Source organism: Triticum aestivum, chromosome 1A, assembly GCF_018294505.1.
Source record: "Triticum aestivum cultivar Chinese Spring chromosome 1A, IWGSC CS RefSeq v2.1, whole genome shotgun sequence".
NCBI classification, from domain to species: domain Eukaryota; kingdom Viridiplantae; phylum Streptophyta; class Magnoliopsida; order Poales; family Poaceae; genus Triticum; species Triticum aestivum.
In genome coordinates, this window is record NC_057794.1 from 11,869,921 (window position 1) to 11,883,207 (window position 13,287).

The window sequence follows — 13,287 nt, forward strand, 5'->3', positions numbered from 1 at the left end:
CAGCATACAATGTAACACAACAAACATCCGAACAACGCGGTACACCCAGATACAGGGGTGCTGCACACCCCCTATGTTTCACCGATGAGGTGCTGGACCATGAATTTCCAGAGGGATTCAAACCCGTAAACATAGAGGCATAGAACGGTACAACAGACCCTGGGGTCTGGATTGAGGATTATATCCTCCATATCCATATGGCTCGAGGAGATGATCTCCACACCATCAAGTACTTACCCCTCAAGCTCAAAGGGCCAGCTCGTCATTGGCTTAAAGGCCTCCCCAAAAACTCCATTGGAAGCTGGGAAGAGCTCGAAGACGCTTTTCGGGCCAATTTTCAAGGAACTTATGTCCGACCTCCGGACGCGGATGATTTGAGTCATATAACTCAACAGCCCGGAGAGTCAGCCCGAAAACTTTGGAATAGGTTTCTTACTAAAAAGAATCAAATTGTCGACTGTCCGGACGCTGAAGCCTTGGCAACTTTTAAGCATAGCGTCCGTGACGAATGGCTCGCCAGACACCTCAGCCAAGAAAAGCCGAGAACGATGACAGCATTAACAAGCCTCATGACCCGCTTTTGCGCGGGCGAGGACAACTGGCTAGCCAGATGCAGCACCAGCGACCCCAGTACATCTGAAGTTAGAGATGGAAACGAGAAATCACGGTGCAACAGCAGTAACAAATGCCGGAATAAAGAAGACAACACGAAGAGCACTACAGTAAACGCCAGATTCAAAAGCTCTCGGCCAGGTCAGCAAAATCCGCCCTCTAAAGGCGCCAGAGACGAACTGTCCAGCCTAAACAAAATTCTGGACCAAATATGTCAGATCCATAGCACCCCGGGTAAACCTGCTAATCATACCCACAGAGAATGTTGGGTCTTCAAGCAGTCCGGTAAAATCAACGCCGTACACAAGGGGGAGGATACACCATGCGAATACGAGGATGAGCCTCTCAAGCAAGACACTGGGGAACAAAAGAAATTTCCACCGGAAGTCAAAACAGTAAATGTGTTACACGTGATCAAGGGAAGAAACAAAACGGCACTCCCAGAAAAATATGCCCAAGGGCCTATCACCGCGGAGTCCTGCCACTGGTCGTCTCAACCGATCACTTTCGACCATCATGATTACTCAGCAAGTATCCGGCGTGCAGGATGCGCTACCCAGGTATTAGACCCAATAGTTGATGGATAACACTTCACACGAGTCCTGATGGACGGTGGCAGCAGTCTAAACCTGATATATCAGGATACAATCCGCGAAATGGGGATAGACCCAATAAAAATTGGCCATAGCAATACTACCTTTAAAGGAGTAACGCCAGGCCCAGGGGCTCATTGCACGGGCTCCCTGCTACTAAAAGTTATATTCGGCTTCCCCGATAACTTTCGCAGCGAACATTTAATCTTCCACATCGCTCCGTTCCAAAGTGGCTATCAAGCACTACTCCGATGCGAAGCTTTCGCTCGCTTTAATGCAATACCGCACTATGCTTCCCTCACACTCAAGATGCCCGGCCCACGTGGCATCATTACAGTACACGGAAGTATTAAGCGATCTTTGTGCGCCGAAGAGAGTGCGGCTGCTTTGGCAGCCGCACAAGGCAGCCGCACACGAAAAACGGCCTCACCAACTAAAGCATTTAACAGGTCGTCAAGACCTCAGACACGGTTAGACGAGTCTGGCACAGCTATATGTAATTCATACCGGATCAATGGTCACACCCCTATACAAGGGGCTCAACGCGCGCAGACAAGTGACAATTTTTACTCATCTTGAATTATACTTGGTTCCCTTAAAAACTATCCTTTGGCACGACAACTTTTTCACCTAAGTTCCTCTCTTTTACAGATGATCATCGTGCTACACCCGTCCAGGATACGGCACAACGGAGACACAGGCGCAGACGTGCAGCAGGGACCCGCTCCAAGGATTCTTTTTAGATTAAGACCCTGCGTAAACCTTTTTTACTGTCTCTTGTTGATACATATCCACCGAATTCTCAGCACAGTTGAGGAGGATGCTGACGTCTTGGCATGTGGCCACGTCAGAATAATGCACGTACCTGGACATAAGGGGCTTCTTACGAAGGGCACTATTTAGGCCCGGTTTATACCATAAAGACCGAATACCTCAGGGAGTGTTCGGCATCGCGAGTTTGGCCTTATATGCATCATCTCCGAATCATTGTCTTTGGTCAAATGTTGGGTTTGCCAGGCTCCTGTGTTTTCGTGCCTTACGTTCCACTTTACCGGCTAAGGTAGCACCAGGAGACCTACTGTGATTGTGCACTGGTTCATACGGACGAGCCCTCAGTAGAGAAAGCAGAAAACTGACTGTCATGATATAGCGTGAGACTGGTCAACCACTCGGTGACCTATCAGAATGTTAGAATTCCTCCGCCTTAATGTAGGGCCATTTTCCAGCCATTCATGTACGCACCCCGCGATCGGGAGAGTGCGGAGCCACCAGGGGCTATCTAGTAGCCCCACTATCAAACTCCTATGGCTAAGTGAAAGAGTTAAAACATTATAGTCCGGTTGCCTCGCTCGCTACGCTATCACCTCCTTAATAGGACCAAGACGTTGGGTTAAGTGTGAACACGCATTTTTTGCAAGCACCTTCGCATTATATGCGTGGGGGTTGAAGCCGATGGCTGCAATCTTTCAGGTTATACACATGTATACATAAACGGCCGCATAGGGGGCATCATACTACTTTCAGGCAAAAGTATAAATATAACCTTATAAAAACTTCATAAAAAGCATTGTGCTTACAATAAGAATACATATCACTCAAACATAATATTTTTTGAGCATTGGGCCTGTTGGGGAACGTAGTAATTTTAAAAAAATTCCTACGCACACGCAAGATCATGGTGATGCATAGCAACGAGAGGGTAGAGTGTTGTCCACGTACCCTCGTAGACCGAAAGCGGAAGCGTTAGCACAACATGGTTGATGTAGTCGTACATCTTCACAATCCGACCGATCAAGTACCGAACGCACGGCACCTTCGAGTTCTGCACACGTTCAACTCGATGATGTCCCTCGAACTCCGATCCAGCCGAGTGTTGAGGGAGAGTTTCGTCAGCATGACGGCGCGGTGACGATGATGATGTTCTACCGACGCATGGCTTCGCCTAAGCACCGCTACGATATGATCGAGGTGGATTATGGTGGAGGGGGCACCGCACACGGCTAAGAGATCAAGAGATCTATTGTTGTTTCTATGGGGTGCCCCCTGGCCACGTATATAAAGGAGTGGAGGAGGGGGGAGAGGGCCGGCCCCTATGGCGCGCCCTGGAGGAGTCCTACTCCCACCGGGAGTAGGATTCCCCCCTTCCAAGTAGTAGGAGTAGGAGTCAAGGCAAGGGAAGGGAGAAGAGAAGGAAGGAGGGGGCGCAGCCCCTCCCCCTAGTCCAATTCGGACTAGGCCTTGGGGGGGGGGGCGCCGAACCTCTCCTCTCTCTTTCCCCTAAAGACCAATAAGGCCCATATACTCCCCGACGAATTCCCGTAACTCTCCGGTACTCCAAAAAATACCCGAATCACTCGGAACCTTTCCGATGTCCGAATATAGTCGTCCAATATATCGATCTTTACGTCTCGACCATTTTGAGACTCCTCGTCATGTCCCCGATCTCATCCGAGACTCTGAACTCCTTCGGTACATCAAAACATATAAACTCATAATATAACTGTCATCGTAGCATTAAGCGTGCGGACCCTGCGGGTTCGAGAACTATGTAGACATGACCGAGACACGTCTCCGGTCAATAACCAATAGCGGAACCTTGATGCTCATATTGGCTCCTACATATTCTATGAAGATCTTTATCGGTCAGACCGCATAACAACATACGTTGTTCCCTTTGTCATCGGTATGTTACTTTCCTGAGATTCGATCGTCGACATCTCAATACCTAGTTCAATCTCGTTACCGGCAAGTCTCTTTACTCGTTCCATAATACATCATCTCACAACTAACTCATTAGTTGCAATGCTTTCAAGGCTTAGGTGATGTGCATTACCGAGAGGGTCCAAAGATACCTCTCCGACAATCGGAGTGACAAATCTTAATCTCGAAATACGCCAACCCAACAAGTACCTTCGGAGACACCTGTAGAGCACCTTTATAATCACCCAGTTACGTTGTGACGTTTGGTAGCACACAAAGGGTTCTCCGGTAAACGGGAGTTGCATAATCTCATAGTCATAGGAACATGTATAAGTCATGAAGAAAGAAATAGCAACAAACTAAACGATCAAGTGCTAAGCTAACGGAATGTGTCAAGTCAATCACATCATTCTCTAATGATGTGATCCCGTTAATCAAATGACAACTCATGTCTATGGCTAGGAAACCTAACCATCTTTGATTCAACGAGCTAGTCAAGTAGAGGCATACTAGTGACATACTTTTGTCTATGTATTCACACATGTATTATGTTTCCGGTTAATACAATTCTAGCATGAATAATAAACATTTATCATGATATAAGGAAATAAATAATAACTTTATTATTGCCTCTAGGGCATATTTCCTTCAGTCTCCCACTTGCACTAGAGTCAATAATCTAGTTCACATCGCTATGTGATTAACACCCAAAGAGTACTAAGGTGTGATCATGTTTTGCTTGTGAGAGAAGTTTAGTCAACGGGTCTGCCACATTCAGATCCGTAAGTATGTTGCAAATTTCTATGTCAACAATGCTCTGCAGGGAGCTACTCTAGCTAATTGCTCCCACTTTCAATATGTATCCAGATTGAGATTTAGAGTCATCTGGATCAGTGTCAAAATTTGCATCAACGTAACCCTTTACGATGAACCTTGTTGTCACCTCCATAATCGAGAAACATATCCTTATTCAACTAAGGATAATTTTAACCGTTGTCCAGTGATCTACTCCTAGATCACTATTGTACCCCTTGCCAAAAACACTGTAGGGTATACAATAGATCTGGTACACAGCATGGCATATTTTATAGAACCTATGGCCAAGGCATAGGAAATGACTTTCATTCTCTTTCTATCTTTTTCCGTGGTCGGGATTTGAGTCTTACTCAGTTTCACACCTTGTAACACAGGCAAGAATTCTTTCTTTGACTGTTCCATTTTGAACTACTTCAAAATCTTGTCAAGGTATGTACTCATTGAAAAACTTACCAAGTGTCTTGATCTATCTCTATAGATCTTGATGCTCAATATGTAAGCAGCTTCACCGAGGTCTTTCTTTGAAAAACTCCTTTCAAACATTCCTTTATGCTTTGCAGAATAATTCTACATTATCTCCGATCAACAATATGTCATTCACATATACTTATCAAAAATGTTGTAATGCTCCCACTCACTTTCTTGTAAATACAGGCTTCACCACAAGTCTGTATAAAACTATATGCTTTGATCAACTTATCAAAGCGTATATTCCAACTCCGAGATGCTTGCACCAGTCCATAGATGGATCGCTGGAGCTTGCATATTTTGTTAGTAGCTTTAGGATTGACAAAACCTTCTGGTTGCATCATATACAACTCTTCTTTAATAAATCCATTAAGGAATGCAGTTTTGTTTATCCACTTGCCAGATTTCATAAAATGCGGCAATTGCTAACATGATTTGGACAGACTTAAGCATAGATACGAGTGAGAAACTCTCATCGTAGTCAACACCTTGAACTTGTCGAAAACATTTTTGCGACAATTCTAGCTTTGTAGATAGTGACACTACTATCAGCGTTCGTCTTCCTCTTGAAGATCCATTTAATATCAATGGCTCGCCGATCAATCGGCAAGTCAATCAAAGTCCATATTTTGTTCTCATACATGGATCTTATCTCAGATTTCATGGCCTCAAGCCATTTCGCGGAATCTGGGCTCATCACCGCTTCCTCATAGTTCGTAGGCTTGTCATGGTCAAGTAACATGACCTCTAGAATAGGATTACCATACCACTCTTGTGCAGATATCACTCTAGTTTACCTACGAGGTTCGGTAGTAACTTGATCTGAAGTTACATGATCATCATCATTAGCTTCCTCACTAATTGGTGTAGTAGTCACAGGAACAGATTTCTGTGATGAACTACTTTCCAACAAGGGAGCAGGTACAGTTACCTCATCAAGTTCTACTTTCCTCCCACTCACTTCTTTCGAGAGAAACTCCTTCTCCAGAAATGATCCATTCTCAGCAACAAATGTCTTGCCTTCGGATTTGTGATAGAAGGTGTACTCAACAGTTACTTTTGGGTATCCTACGAAGACGCACTTCTCCGACTTGGGTTTGATCTTATCAAGATGAAACTTTTTCACATAAGCATCGCAACTCCAAACTTTAAGAAACGACAACTTCGGTTTCTTGCCAAACCATAGTTCATGCTGTGTCGTCTCAACGGATTTAGATGGTGCCCTATTTAATGTGAATGCAGCTGTCTCTAATGCATATACCCAAAACGATAGTGGTAAATCGGTAAGAGACATCATAGATCGCACCATATCTAATAAAGTATGGTTACGACGTTCGGATACACCATTACACTGTGGTGTTCCAGGTGGCGTGAGTAGTGAAACTATTTCACATTGTTTTAACTGAAGGCCAAACTCGTAACTCAAATATTCTCCACCACGATCAGATCATAGAAACTTTATTTTCTTGTTACGATGATACTTCACTCTGAAATTATATGAACTTTTCAAATATTTTAGACTTTTGTTTTATCAAGTAGATATACTCATATCTGCTCAAATCATCTGTGAAGATCAGAAAATAATGATACCTGCCATGAGCTTCAATATTCGTCGGACCACATACATCAGTATGTATGATTTCCAATAAATCTGTTGCTCGCTCCATTGTTCCAGAAAACGGAGTCTTAGTCATCTTGCCCATGAGGCATGGTTCGCAAGCATCAACCGATTCATAATCAAGTGATTCCAAAAGCCTATCAGCATGGATTTTCTTCATGTGCTTTACACTAATATGACCTAAACGGCAGTGCCACAAATAAGTTGCACCATCATCATTAACTTTGCATCTTTTGGCTTCAATATTATGAATATGTGTATCACTACGATCGAGATCCAATGAACCATTTTCATTGGGTGTATAACCATGGAAGGTTTTATTCATATAAACAGAACAACAATTATTCTCTAACTTAAATGAATAACCGTATTGCAATAAACATGATCAATGAAGGAAATATGCCCTAGAGGCAATAATAAAGTTATTATTTATTTCCTTATATCATGATAAATGTTTATTATTCATGCTAGAATTGTATTAACCGGAAACATAATACCTGTGTGAATACATAGACAAACAGAGTGTCACTAGTATGCCTCTACTTAACTAGCTCGTTAATCAAAGATGGTTATGTTTCCTAACCATAGACAAAGGAGTTGTTATTTGATTAACGGGATCACATCATTAGTTGAATGATCTGAGTGACATGACCCATTCCATTAGCTTAGCACCCGATCGTTTAGTATGTTGCTATTGCTTTCTTCATGACTTATACATGTTCCTATGACTATGAGATTATGCAACTCCCGTTTGCCGGAGGAACACTTTGGGTGCTACCAAACGTCACAACGTAACTGGGTGATTATAAAGGAGCATTACAGGTGTCTCCAAAGGTACATGTTGGGTTGGCATATTTCGAGATTAGGATTTGTCACTCCGATTGTCGGAGAGGTATCTCTGGGTCCTCTCGGTAATGCACATCACATAAGCCTTGCAAGCATTACAACTAATGTGTTAGTTGTGAGATGATGTATTACGGAACGAGTAAAGAGACTTGCCGGTAACGAGATTGAACTAGGTATTGGATACCGACGATCGAATCTCGGGCAAGTAACATACCGATGACAAAGGGAACAACGTATGTTGTTATGCGGTCTGACCGATAAAGATCTTCATAGAATATGTAGGAGCCAATATGGGCATCCAGGTCCCGCTATTGGTTATTGACCGGAGACGTGTCTCGGTCATGTCTACATTGTTCTTGAACCATAGGGTCCGCACGCTTAAAGTTACGATGATAGTTATTATGAGTTTATGCATTTTGATGTACCGAAGTTAGTTCGGAGTACCGGATGTGATCACGGACATGACGAGGAGTCTCGAAATGGTCGAGACATAAAGATTGATATATTGGACGGCTATATTCGGATACCGGAAGTGTTCCGAGTGATTTCGGATAAAACCGGAGTGCCGGAGGGGTTACCGGAACCCCCCGGGGAAGTAATGGGCCTTATTGGGCCTGAGGGGAGAGAGAGGGCAGCAGCCCAAGAGGTGGCGCGCCCCCCCTCATGGGGAGTCCGAATTGGACTAGGATGGGGGGGGGGCGTGGCCCCCCTTTCCCTCTCCCTCTCCCTCTCTTTCCTTCCCCCTCAAGTCTCCTAGTTGGACTAGGAGAGGGGAGTCCTACTCCTACTAGGAGGAGGACTCCTCCTTCCCTTGGCGCGCCCCATAGGCCGGCCGGCCTCCCCCCTTGCTCCTTTATATACGGGGGCAAGGGGGCACCCTAGGACACACAATTGATCCTCGTGATCGTTCCTTAGCCGTGTGCGGTGCCCCCTGCCACCATATTCCACCTCGGTCATATCGTTGTAGTGCTTAGGCGAAGCCCTGCGTCGGTAGAACATCATCATCGTCACCACGCCGTAGTGCTGACGGAACTCATCCCCGAAGCTTTGCTGGATCGGAGCCCGGGGAGCGTCATCGAGCTGTACGTGTGCTAAGAACTCGGAGGTGCCGGAGTAACGGTGCTTGGATCGGTCGGATCGGGAAGAAGACGTACGACTACTTCCACTACGTTATGTAAACGCTTCCGTTGCGATCTACAAGGGTACGTAGATCATACTCTCCCCTCTCGTTGCTATGCATCACCATGATCTTGCGTGTGCGTAGGAATTTTTTTGAAATTACTACGTTCCCCAACAGTGGCATCCGAGCCAGGTTTTATGGTTTGATGTTATTTGCACGAGTAGAACACAAGTGAGCTGTGGGCGATATAAGTCATACTGCCTACCAGCATGTCATACTTTGGTTCGGCGATATTGTTGGACGAGACGACCCGGACCAACATTACGCGTACGCTTACGCGAGACCAGTTCTCCCGACGTGCTTTGCACATAGGTGGCTTGCAGGCGACTGTCTCTCCAACTTTAGTTGAACTAAGTGTGGCTACGCCCGCTCCTTGCGAAGGTTAAAATGGCATCAACTTGACAAACTATCGTTGTGGTTTTGATGCGTAGGTGAGATTGGTTCTTACTTAAGCCCGTAGCAGCCACGTAAAACTTGCAACAACAAAGTAGAGGACGTCTAACTTGTTTTTGCAGGGCATGTTGTGATGTGATATGGCCAAGACATGATGCTAAATTTTATTGTATGAGACGATCATGTTTTGTAAACGAGTTATCGGCAACTGGCAGGAGCCATATGGTTGTCGCTTTATTGTATGCAATGCAATCGCTATGTAATGCTTTACTTTATCACTAAGCGGTAGCGATAGTCGTGGAAGCATAAGATTGGCGAGACAACAACGATGCTACGATGGAGATCAAGGTGTCGCGCCGGTGACGATGGTGATCATGACGGTGCTTCGGAGATGGAGATCACAGGCACAAGATGATGATGGCCATATCATATCACTTATATTGATTGCATGTGATGTTTATCGTTTATGCATCTTATCTTGCTTTGATTGACGGTAGCATTATAAGATGATCTCTCACTAAATTATCAAGAAGTGTTCTCCCTGAGTATGCAACGTTGCCAAAGTTCGTCGTGCCCAGACACCACGTGATGATCGGGTGTGATAAGCTCTACGTCCATCTACAACAGGTGCAAGCCAGTTTTGCACACGCAGAATACTCGGGTTATACTTGACGAGCCTAGCATATGCAGATATGGCCTCGGAACACGGAGACCGAAAGGTCGAGCGTGAATCATATAGTAGATATGATCAACATAATGATGTTCACCATTGAAGACTAATCCATTTCACGTGATGATCGGTTATGGTTTAGTTGATTTGGATCACGTGATCACTTAGAAGATTAGAGGGATGTCTATCTAAGTGGGAGTTCTTAAGTAATATGATTAATTGAACTTAAATTTATCATGAACTTAGTCCCTGATAGTATCTTGCTTGTTTATGTTGATTGTAGATAGATGGCTCGTGCTGTTGTTCCGTTGAATTTTAATGCGTTCCTTGAGAAAGCAAAGTTGAAAGATGATGGTAGCAATTACACGGACTGGGTCCGTAACTTGAGGATTATCCTCATTGCTGCACAGAAGAATTACGTCCTGGAAGCACCGCTGGGTGCCAGGCCTGCTGCTGGAGCAACACCAGATGTTATGAACGTCTGGCAGAGCAAAGCTGATGACTACTCGATAGTTCAGTGTGCCATGCTTTACGGCTTAGAATCGGGACTTCAACGACGTTTTGAACGTCATGGAGCATATGAGATGTTTCAGGAGTTGAAGTTAATATTTCAAGCAAATGCCCGGATTGAGAGATATGAAGTCTCCAATAAGTTCTATAGCTGCAAGATGGAGGAGAACAGTTCTGTCAGTGAGCATATACTCAAAATGTCTGGGTATAATAATCACTTGATTCAATTGGGAGTTAATCTTCCAGATGATTGCGTCATTGACAGAATTCTCCAATCACTGCCACCAAGCTACAAGAGCTTCGTGATGAACTATAATATGCAAGGGATGAATAAGACTATTCCCGAGCTCTTCGCAATGCTAAAGCTGCGGAGGTAGAAATCAAGAAGGAGCATCAAGTGTTGATGGTCAACAAGACCACTAGTTTCAAGAAAAAGGGCAAAGGGAAGAAGAAGGGGAACTTCAAGAAGAACGGCAAACAAGTTGCTGCTCAAGAGAAGAAACCCAAGTCTGGACCTAAGCCTGAAACTGAGTGCTTCTACTGCAAGCAGACTGGTCACTGGAAGCGGAACTGCCCCAAGTATTTGGCGGATAAGAAGGATGGCAAGGTGAACAAAGGTATATGTGATATACATGTTATTGATGTGTACCTTACTAGAGCTCGCAGTAGCACCTGGGTATTTGATACTGGTTCTGTTGCTAATATTTGCAACTCAAAACAGGGACTACGGATTAAGCGAACACTGGCAAAGGACGAGGTGACGATGCGCGTGGGAAATGGTTCCAAAGTCGATGTGATCGCGGTCGGCACGCTACCTCTACATCTACCTTCGGGATTAGTATTAGACCTAAATAATTGTTATTTGGTGCCTGCGTTGAGCATGAACATTATATCTGGATCTTGTTTGATGCGAGACGGTTATTCATTTAAATCAGAGAATAATGGTTGTTCTATTTATATGAGTAATATCTTTTATGGTCATGCACCTTTGAAGAGTGGTCTATTTTTGATGAATCTCGATAGTAGTGATACACATATTCATAATGTTGAAGCCAAAAGATGCAGAGTTGATAATGATAGTGCAACTTATTTGTGGCACTGCCGTTTAGGTCATATCGGTGTAAAGCGCATGAAGAAACTCCATACTGATGGGCTTTTGGAACCACTTGATTATGAATCACTTGGTACTTGCGAACCGTGCCTCATGGGCAAGATGACTAAAACACCGTTCTCCGGTACTATGGAGAGAGCAACAGATTTGTTGGAAATCATACATACAGATGTATGTGGTCCGATGAATATTGAGGCTCGTGGCGGATATCGTTATTTTCTCACCTTCACAGATGATTTAAGCAGATACGGGTATATCTACTTAATGAAACATAAGTCTGAAACATTTGAAAAGTTCAAAGAATTTCAGAGTGAAGTGGAAAATCATCGTAACAAGAAAATAAAGTTTCTACGATCTGATCGTGGAGGAGAATATTTGAGTTACGAGTTTGGTGTACATTTGAAAAATTGTGGAATAGTTTCGCAACTCACGCCACCCGGAACACCACAGCGTAATGGTGTGTCCGAACGTCGTAATCGTACTTTATTAGATATGGTGCGATCTATGATGTCTCTTACAGATTTACCGCTATCGTTTTGGGGTTATGCTCTAGAGACGGCCGCATTCACGTTAAATAGGGCACCATCAAAATCCATTGAGACGACGCCTTATGAACTGTGGTTTGGCAAGAAACCAAAGTTGTCGTTTCTTAAAGTTTGGGGCTGCGATGCTTATGTGAAAAAGCTTCAACCTGATAAGCTCGAACCCAAATCGGAGAAATGTGTCTTCATAGGATACCCAAAGGAGACTGTTGGGTACACCTTCTATCACAGATCCGAAGGCAAGACATTCGTTGCTAAGAATGGATCCTTTCTAGAGAAGGAGTTTCTCTCGAAAGAAGTGAGTGGGAGGAAAGTAGAACTTGACGAGGTAACTGTACCTGCTCCCTTATTGGAAAGTAGTACATCACAGAAAACTGTTTCAGTGACACCTACACCAATTAGTGAGGAAGCTAATGATGATGATCATGAAACTTTAGATCAAGATACTACTGAACCTCGTAGATCAACCAGAGTGAGATCCGCACCAGAGTGGTACGGTAATCCTATTCTGGAAGTCATGCTACTAGATCATGATGAACCTACGAACTATGAAGAAGCGATGGTGAGCCCAGATTCCGCAAAATGGCTTGAAGCCATGAAATCTGAGATGGGATCCATGTATGAGAACAAAGTATGGACTTTGGTTGACTTGCCCGATGATCGGCAAGCAATTGAGAATAAATGGATCTTCAAGAAGAAGACTGACGCTGATGGTAATATTACTGTCTACAAAGCTCGACTTGTCGCAAAAGGTTTTCGACAAGTTCAAGGGGTTGACTACGATGAGACTTTCTCACCCGTAGCGATGCTTAAGTCTGTCCGAATCATGTTAGCAATTGCCGCATTTTATGATTATGAAATTTGGCAGATGGATGTCAAAACTGCATTCCTGAATGGATTTCTAGAAGAAGAGTTGTATATGATGCAACCATAAGGTTTTGTCGATCCAAAGGGAGCTAACAAAGTGTGCAAGCTCCAGCGATCCATTTATGGACTGGTGCAAGCCTCTCGGAGTTGGAATAAATGCTTTGATAGTGTGATCAAAGAATTTGGTTTTATACAGACTTTTGGAGAAACCTGTATTTACAAGAAAGTGAGTGGGAGCTCTGTAGCATTTCTGATATTATATGTAGATGACATATTACTGATTGGAAATGATATAGAATTTATGGATAGCATAAAGGGATACTTGAATAAGAGTTTTTCAATGAAAGTCCTCGGTGAAGCT